Source organism: Aythya fuligula, chromosome 2, assembly GCF_009819795.1.
Source record: "Aythya fuligula isolate bAytFul2 chromosome 2, bAytFul2.pri, whole genome shotgun sequence".
Lineage (NCBI taxonomy): Eukaryota > Metazoa > Chordata > Aves > Anseriformes > Anatidae > Aythya > Aythya fuligula.
In genome coordinates, this window is record NC_045560.1 from 38,827,209 (window position 1) to 38,837,165 (window position 9,957).

Consider the following 9,957-nt stretch of genomic DNA (forward strand, 5'->3'; position numbering starts at 1 on the left):
TCTGTTCAACTAACTTCAGATTGCCATGTGCATATCCTTTCAGTCTTTTACTTTCCATTTAATTTAAACTCTCAACTTGTGGTCAGTTGGTCCAAGATGACCTTCTGCAATACCCCTGCGAAATGTCTAAAATAGATCCAATACAGGACCTTCCTCTAGTTCTTTCAGAGACCATTTGGTGATGAAATCTGCCAGCTGTCATCTCCCAGGCATGGTTTTTGCCTACCACTGTTAGTGGCATTTGTTCTCAAAACTATATTTGGGAAGCAAAAGTTTCCCACAATGAAACAGTTCACAATTCTCTTTCTCAATAATAACAGTAGCGAACTTCCCAGCCGTATGCAAGCCTCATCTAGAGAATTTATAACAAGTTTCCACTATTTCTGTGGTGCCACACCAGTTCTAATCTGAATTCTGCAGAGCAGAAAAGCAATGATTTTTCTTTTTTTTCAGTTGTAAACGTCATCATCAGAAACCTTTCTTTTCCTTACTTAAACTATGGCTTTATTGTAGTTCTCCAGACAGACTATGAATTTCTTCCAGGCTGAACTTTCCTGATTGTACTCTTAATTCTTAATATTTATATGAATCCATTTGCACTTTTACTTTCCAACTATTGTGTACTTTAAACCAGAATGTGTGGCCTTTGAAATAACCTTTCCTCTCCATAGTGATAGCTTTTCTGATCCTGAGCTTGTTTTGTTTTATGTTGTGTAAACTCTATCATGAGTAACATCAGCATAAAAATAAATGTCTAAAGTGCAGGAGAAAATGATTTCATTGTCATATTCAGATCTGGAGCCAAATATTAAAGCTGCTGATTCACGGACAGTGTAAATATATTATTTTTAAATTGGTGCAAAGCAAACACTAGCTTTATTATTCATTTTTTGTATGTGGCTGTTACAGACTTAATTTATGACACAGTTACTAGGTAGCCTGGAACAACATGCTTTGCAAATAATGACTATGAAAAGGCTGTGCATTTCTGTTTGATATTGTTCTTATTAATAAACAAACAAGCTCTCAGAACAATGGAAAGCAGAACAAAATAGCACACAATGATTCATTGGCTGCTGGGAAAAAAAAAAAAAAAAAAAATCCTTTAAATAAACAACCTGAGTCAAAGACAAACTGCAAGGGAAAGGAAAGAATCACCACCACCCTATAAAAAGAGGATTGCAAGAGCTAGCTGACTATAAGGCACAATAGCAGCCAACATCCCAGTGCTGGGATGGATTCAAGAGCTTTCTGTGGTATGAGGAGAACCTCAGGGCTTAAGTTTTTACAGCTGACTTCTTCTCTTATTAGAAGTGGGAAAAAAAAAAAAATAAATAAAAATCAGACAACAACATCCTTGTTTCCAGATAATGACTCACAGAAAGACAAAGACAGAAAAAGAGGGTCTACCTTAAGTTCCCTACTGGTTTAGGGTACATCAGAATGGACCTATTCAGAGAGACTTATTTCCCTTGAGTCATAGCTTTCTTGATCTTGGATCCTTGTTTTGTTTTGATTCTGCATAAAGTCTGCCATATAAATACTATCACTACACTGTAAGTAACCTATACGTGAGACAGAATGTCTTTATAGACATTCATAATAATTACTCCCCTATTTTCACAAGAATTATTCTACTGCCTAGTGGAAGTCGCCATAAAGAAAAATTTTCTGTGATTCTCAGCTTCCATTTCATTTCAGGAAAATCCTGTTTATACTTTTTGGTTTTGGTCTTTACTTCCTTTTTTTTTAATTAGTTCTTTTTGTTCTTTTTGAATATATTTAAGGCATGTATTGCTCCAAAACATGCCCCAAGCCCATATATTAAATTTACATTAAAAACTGTTTTAGAAGCCTTCAGAGCAACAATTTTCAGTTCTGAAAAGCCCAATTTGCCTTAGCAAGAATACTTGTCACAAAGCAACACAAGAATGAGAGAGGTCACCTAGACTTCAATGGGGGTAACCACGTCTATTAGACTATTGTCAAGTTTAATTTGCATTCTAATTCATTAGCTCACACCTTTGTAAAAACAGTTCTGTGTTTTCATATCTTTTTTGCTAAATCCTATGTTCTCTTGTTCCCTATATTTAGTGCATTTTTCTCCTTAGTATTGTTGTCTGTAGAAAATAAGTTGCTTGACCATACAGTCTACAGTCCAACAAAGAGGGATCCTTACTACCCACCAACAGGCTTTACGGTTTCTTTATTAAAACCAACAAAGCTCCTGCTTCAGATAATGAAAAAATGGTATCTTTCTTCTAGTTTCTATTTGTACGTCTTTAGGGTGAATGACTCTACTAGCAGGGATATTGATGTGCCTCAAAATAAGTCACATACAACCTTCATAAAAAACAGAATTAGATTTCCACTCAAACTGCAATGCCAGAAGTTGTACACTTATACCTCAAAGACAGATACAGCAATTTATTTTATGCACGCAGAAACACGAAGTTCCGATAAACTCGGATTCTACAAAAGCATGCCAATTACAACTCATTGGTAATTTTCAGGTGAAAGAGATTGAACTGGAAAATGTTGAGTTATTGAACCTGGAATGCCTTGCAGAAAAGTTGGCAGAGATATTCAACAAAATATGGACAGTTCCCAAAAACAAAACAAACAAACAAACAAAAAGATAGCTTTCAGGCTTCCCAAGTCTTTTTTTTTTTTTTTTTTTCCCAGAGCAGCCCCTACTGTACAGAATAGCATAGGTTTTCCATCTTTGTGGTACCAAACTGTGGAGACACTGGAAATCTGGATCATGCCTCCAAAGGAACCTTAATTCCTGATCTCAAGGACATTGAGAACTCAGCCTTTAACTTTCCAATGCTATGCCATATGTACACTGACAAATACTTTTATTTTAAATAAATATAAAATTAAAAAAAAATTAAAAGCTTTCAGATACCTGCTATATGCTTTTGATACAGCTCAAACACCATCCCCCCAAATTTCCAATAGAACAGAAATTCCAGGTTTGGACCACTCTAACTCAAATCTTTTGATAATGCTTACTTTACTGATATTACCCTCAATAAATTCTCAGGCCTTTTATTATGCTTTTTCCACCTAAACATTTAAAAAAAAATCACTTAGAGCTGGTATTTTTCTATTAGTTACTGGTATAGAATGACTGAAAAATACTTACTATCCTTGCCTGACCTACTCTGAAAACTCCTTTCTCCCTGCAAGTGCTTACAATTAAGCATGAGTTTGAAGGTCAAGGACATGTTCTTTCTGCAGGTGAAGCCAGCCTGAGCACCACAGATACTGCTTTCCTATTATTTTCTGGTCCACGTGGGAGCATATCTTTGTGTGTGTGTGTTTTGTGGGAGTCATGACCAGCTCATTCTATAAACAACAATTTTTAGAAAAGACCTGAAAAGTTTTATTAACTTACTAGCCGTGGAGGGGCATTTTTTAGCTCCAAACAGAATACTTAGGTGGCTGCCTTGTAATATGGAATTAATCTCTCTTTCCTCCACATATGCAGTCACCATGCTGTCAGAATAGACTTTTTTTCTTGATTTTTAAAAATATTCATATAGATATTAATATAGAATATCTATTCATATAGATATTCAGATAGATTTCTGATACTTCAGGTGTTATTAACTATTTATTTATTTATTCCTACAGTTCTTTCTTTTGATAGCTCCTTGCATTTGATAATTGAAGCAACACTCTATAGGGATGGGAGCACATATTTCCAACCTGCATGTAGTTTTCTGTTTGTCTACTTATACAATGCTTACTTCTTCAGGTACAGTTCCTGGAGAAACTTGAGCTGTCACAGCACCGTATTCAGTTAGCTAAGAAAAGAATCAGATCTACCCTGGGCAGGCCCATAAAAACAACAATGAAAAACTTCACCTCTCTTGCCTTTCTCTCAGAAGACTCTTAAGGAAACGTTAGGCACCAAATGGAGAGAACAGTCACTTGAATAACTAATAAATGCCCTGGTAACCAGGAACTAAAATTTCCTGAGGTACTCTCCACTTCAGGTGAAATCACACGAGCAAGAGTCAGGATTTATAAGACTTCTCTGCTGTATCAAACTTATAGTTGTGCTGTTAAGACAAATTTCTTGCTGTTTCAACAGTTCTTTTCCATTCATTTTAAAAGCAAATATAAAAAACTTGATAGCAAAATACTGCACATCTTACCAAAACATAATTATTTTCAAACTTCCAGTCCAGCAAAAATTTCAAAACTAATTTGTTCTTTGCTCAGAATGGGACAGTCTGCCAAAAACATTCACATTACCTGTGAAGTTCATCAAAATTTGTTCATTTAGTTTTTCTTTCTATGTGCTTCTGCAACTGATAACCAAAATATATTTAAATTACAAATACTCCAAGGTTAGACTAAAATCTACTTCTGGAAAGTTGAGTCAACACAAGAAAGAGAAAATTCAAAGTGAAATCCATATAAACTGTCCAGCTAGAGGTGAAGTCCTTTCTTACATTTTTTTCCTATTCTCCTGCCTATTTTCTGTCTATTCCATTTCACACCACAGTCTGTTTCACAAGTGAAGGAAACCAGCCCCAAAATGATGTTTCTTTAAGAAAGCCCATTAACAACTGCATCAACATCTATTCAGTTATCCTAACACAGACACAATGGTTCCTTTCCCCACACAGCAGGATTTGTCACTGGAATCTATACATGTCTGTCTCAGGGACATAAAGAACTATGCCCTGGGTGATCTTTGGCTACCATTTTAATTTGCTTCCTACACAAAAAGCTTCTAGTCTGTTGTGATAATCCTTCATTAAAAAATGTCTCAGGAGAAGCAAGCACCAGCAATAAGCCCCTGGGGTGGGAGATACTTCTACTCCAAGAGAAGAGGGGCCAGGGAAACTAGGTGAGAAGCATGAAAGCAAAAATTTGTGAGGGAAAAGAAATTAGATAACTTCCTAACATATCAGTGGTGGAACTAGAAACACTTTTGAGGTCTCTTGAGTCACAGGCTAGCTCCCCCTCCAATAGCCCACGGCTACCCTCAAACTTTGCTAAGCGCTTAATGTGCCCGCAGACTCTCACCCTACTTTAACATCAGTGTGGGATACACAACACCACTCACACAGTGTTGAGTGTCTGGTTAGTCACCAACTCTCCCAGCTTTGCAAAACTCCATCAAGAATTATGTGATCTGTCTGAAAAGCGCACCAGCTCCAGCACTGAATTCCTGATGCCACTCAAAATGTAGGTTATGACCTGGCAGCCTCTCCTACTGATCTCCATGCAATTTGAACATTTCCTGAAGGTGATTTTGAATGCTAGCAATGCACAATCCCTACTACAGAGCAAGATGCAGAACAATAATAATAATAATAATGATAGTAATAATAAATATGAATAACAAATATAAATAATATATTTGTAAGAGTCTCTATCAATACAGAAAAGTGTAGCTACATCTTGATAAGAAACTAAAATTATAATAACAAGGGGGGGGAAAAAGAGAGTATTTAGCAAGGTCCAGTATATATAGATGTTGGAATTGTTTTTAATATTACAGTTTTTAAGATGACAGCATCCTTCTTAATGGGGTGTATGGTTTTGATGAAGTGGGATATGAAAAGCATATGCAGAAATTTACATGACTACTGGTTGTAGAACAAAAACTAGTGACATCACATTTGTTCTGTAACCCTAAACTTTTTTCCTTTTTCCTTTTCATTTTATTTTGTAAATGTAGAATGATTTCATTAAAGTTATAAAGCCTTTGCTGAAGACTTTTTCAGCCTGACACAAACAGCTTGCAGTGTTATATTAAGCTAGCACTTCATGGCCTTTCTTTGATGCTGCAGAAGAAACTTTGCAGTCAGGAGGATTTACCCTTCCTGACACAAGTTTCCAGCCTCTGCTCTTCTTCTGGTTACTTTTAAGATCTGCAGCCAGGAGGCTCTTTGCAGCCCCCAGCCTGCTCCTTAAAGGTCATCTTGTGCTGTGTTACTACAGAAATCCACAGTCTAAAGCACACCCATGATGTGGTCTCCATTTATACAGCTGAACGTTCACTTTCATAAGAACACCTTTCTTTGTGCTAGAGGTGATGCTGAAGTGATGCTGAGGTTTAAGGAAGCTCCTATACATTTCTGTGATGTTCCTTGAAAAGCTTATAAACTTCAATAAAATAACAATATATAAATAAATAAAAATAACCACATCTTCTTCATGACCTTCCCTCCTTTTACCACTATCTCTGTTACCACTGTCTTCCTTACTACATTTTTTTATATTGTTGTATTTTCATATTTCATTACAAGCTTTTCACTTCCAAATGTTTTCTAGACACTAGCAAGATTAGACATTACCAAGAGGAACAATTAATGTCCAAATTCAGGTCCAAAATCACTTTTAGGATACTTATGCATTCCTAGCAAGTGGTTTGTAAAAGTGGTTTGTAGTAACACTATGTAGTGCACCATTTTTAGTGGTTTTCAAAAAGATCTTGTCTATCTTTCCCCCCTTTTTCATCATCAAGCAGTATCACCAAAGAAGGATCCACTTCTATGGCTTTTGTGTAATAACCTACTTTACCAAGCATATTTGTATTTTTTAAACACCTCTTTTTTCATAACACATGACTATCTTCTTCTTAAGCACCTTTGTAGTACAAATATTTCTCTTTGACCTGTGTTAGCATAGTCATCTGAGTTACAGTATTTTAACACTTTATACTTCCTTAAAGCTTCTAGCGATTGACTGTCGAAGTAGCTAGACAAAATTCTGTTGCGACTTTGCACAAACTACACACCACAGATATTCAGATCTGAATAATTCACAGAGAACAAAAGGAGCATTACTTGCATTAATATTTTACTTGCTGCACTTAAATCTAACCTGAGAAATCTATCTTGAAAGGGATTAAATACTGAGTGGAATACCTCGTCTCTTGCTATGCTTGACAGTATTTACAGTAAAAAGGATTATAGGCTATGTTTAGAGAGATGTGTAGATTAATTTATTAATGTTTCATTTTTGTGTTTGGTATTTGAATGATTCTAGTTTTGTTGTAGAACTGTTTTTAGATCTGTTGTAGAATACATACTGTAAAAAGCATAGTTAGCCTCCTTTCAGTGGAAGAAGTCAAGAGATGAAATCTGATGGGAAATTTGCAAAGATAGAGTGAAAAACACATATTCTTGAAATTCACAGTAGACTTATGGTGTTCAGAGGTTATTTTTATAGTGTTCAGAGGTTATTTTTAATTACAGCAGTACTGTCAAGTGGTGCCATATGGCAGTTGTATGTAATACATCACCCCACTACATTGTGACCTTCTGACAGGAGAGAAAAAACCTGCCAACTTTGGCACTCCCTATAGAGATGGCCAATCTTCATCTGTGGTCAGCACTAGTGCTGTCAAAGAGGCAGCAGCACAGTTCCTCCCATCTTCCTTTAAGTCCATCCTCTTCCAACAGGTGAACAATGAAGATAAAATACCCTTCCTTATAATGTCATGGGTTTATTTATTTGTTTGCCAACCAGGGCTTACTAAAATTCAATCCCAAAACTCTATGGGTGTTTTGCTTTAGTGAAAGAAGCTGGAGACTTCAAATTTCTTGGTGAGAAGAAAGACTGATCTTCTTCTGACACTCTTTAGTTGGTATTGTAGACAAGTAAAAAAACAGTCTCACCCCAAAATATTTCTGCTTTTTCTGCACCACAGTAGAAGCAAGTAAGCAGATTCTGATCTGTTGGCCTCGTGGCATTGGCCTTGCTTCAGACTAGCATCACACCATACTTGCCAAGAGCATTTTAAGCTCAGAATCCAGCCTAAGAAAGAGAAAGCCTGAAAAGGCTGCTTGGGGCTCGTGGTGAGGTACAGCAACTCTCAAATAGGGGGCAGCTAATTATCAATCATTACAAATTTCCTTTAGTTCACTTGCAGAAGTTTTCTTAAACTCCTAGACATATGGTCAATGTGACAATCTAAACAATATAAACAGTTTGTTCAACTTTAATTTCTCATAACATTATAATGACCATAACAAAAAGAGGCCTTGTATTCTACATGTGAAAAACAAAAGATTAACTGGGGGAAAAGTCTCCGTACCTAAATGTTAAGGACTTTTTCCCCAACTACATTATCAAAAAGAAAAACAAAAATATTGGTAATATTTGAAGACCAGAGTAAGAAGTCAGTCAGAAGGTTCATTAAAAAAAAAAAAAAAAAAAAAAAAAAAAAAAAAAAAACATATACAACATCAATATCTGTTGAAAATCAGCATGCACAGTAAAGTATTGAGTCATTTCACTACCAAAGACTTCATATCAATATTCCAATATGTTCTATGATCAAAAATTTTTAATCTGCAATCAGAGCATTATATAACGAATAAAAATCATTTTTATTTAATTATATGTAAATGTATATTTTATCCAAAATTGAATTTGATAAATTTTCAGTTTCCTGTTTTTAATGTTTATTATTAACATGTTAATAATGTTTATTATTAGCATAAGCCATACTTCCCACAACTACTGTAGCTAAAGGTACTACATCTAAAATACAAGTACTTTATTTAAAGCTCTAAATAAATAAAAGAATAAATGAAATCACTGAGAACAAACACTGTCTTTAAGCAATTTAAGAGGAAATGCAGTATCTCTTTCAATTGGCTTGAGGCAAAATAGCTAAAAAGTATAACTCTATATTCAATCACTCACAAAATATCAGACTGCAGATTTAGATTTTCAAAAAAATGGACAAAGGTATAGTGATATCAGTAAGGATATTATTTTACACTAAAACCATGAAAAACAAATAGACAAAAACTCACTGTAATAACTGGGGACCTGAATGCCACCTTGCTACTCTTTTCTACCATTCTGAGAAGCAAGATTAGGGGAAAAAAAGGCACACCACCTATACTATATATGCATAACTATTTGTTGTTATTGTGCTAAGGTCTGTTAATACTTGTTAAATGGGGAGCTTCAGATCTCTGAAGGCTTAACCCTCCATACACAGCCACTCCTTTTGCCTCCTTGACACATTTCTGTACAGCTATTAACATGAGCCTCCTCTTTTCCTCCTTACTTCCAGTCTGTCAGGTTGAGAAGCAACAACCTCTCCTTGGCATCCACTGCCCTTCACTGTTAAGCAGAATAGCTGCTTGCACTTTAAGACTCACCAGCTTAGTTTCCTTTCCATGAAAAATTTGGTTCCAAATTTTAAATGCTTGAACCCATTTAATGAACATGAGTGATAACCTGACAAATAATTTCCTATCGAATAGAGCACATCCAACATGCCAAAACAGAGCAATGTTTCTCCAACTTCATGCCAATATACTTTAAACCTGACATAAGAACTGTTCTGACCACTAGTTCTTGGGCCTTAATTGGAAAGCCCACAAGAATGTGAATGATGTCAGTGCGTTACTCGAGGTAGCCTTTGATGACCAGACCTTGATCTCAACTAATGTAAACCAAAAGATAATGAACCATTAGAAATCATCCAGCAGGTGATCTACAAGCAGAAAGCTCTTAAGGCAATTAAAATTTCTAAATAAATTACTCCCCTAGCCTTCCTATCAGTTATCTTTTTTAAAAAAATACTCTTTATTTTTTAATGAGGCAAAGGATAAGTTTCTCACAAATACTACATTTCTTTTTAAATCCTATCTTAAATACTTTCAACAGATTATACATTATATACGTATCAGTAGCTTCCTTCTTGCAGTGAGAAGTGATGTATGACTGCAATTCCTGTTGTACAACAGCATGTGCTTGGCTCTGCAGTTTTGATTTATTACATTAAGTTTGGAGAAAATAAAGGTTATCACGAAGTACTTTAGCACATATGTTCATGGAGCTATTTTTAGACTACCATAGATTTAATCTAAGAAAACAAGTTGGTTTACGCTGTGCTGCATGGCACAGCAGACTGCAGACCTGGACATACCTGAAGAGTCTATAAATTATGCGATTTCATTT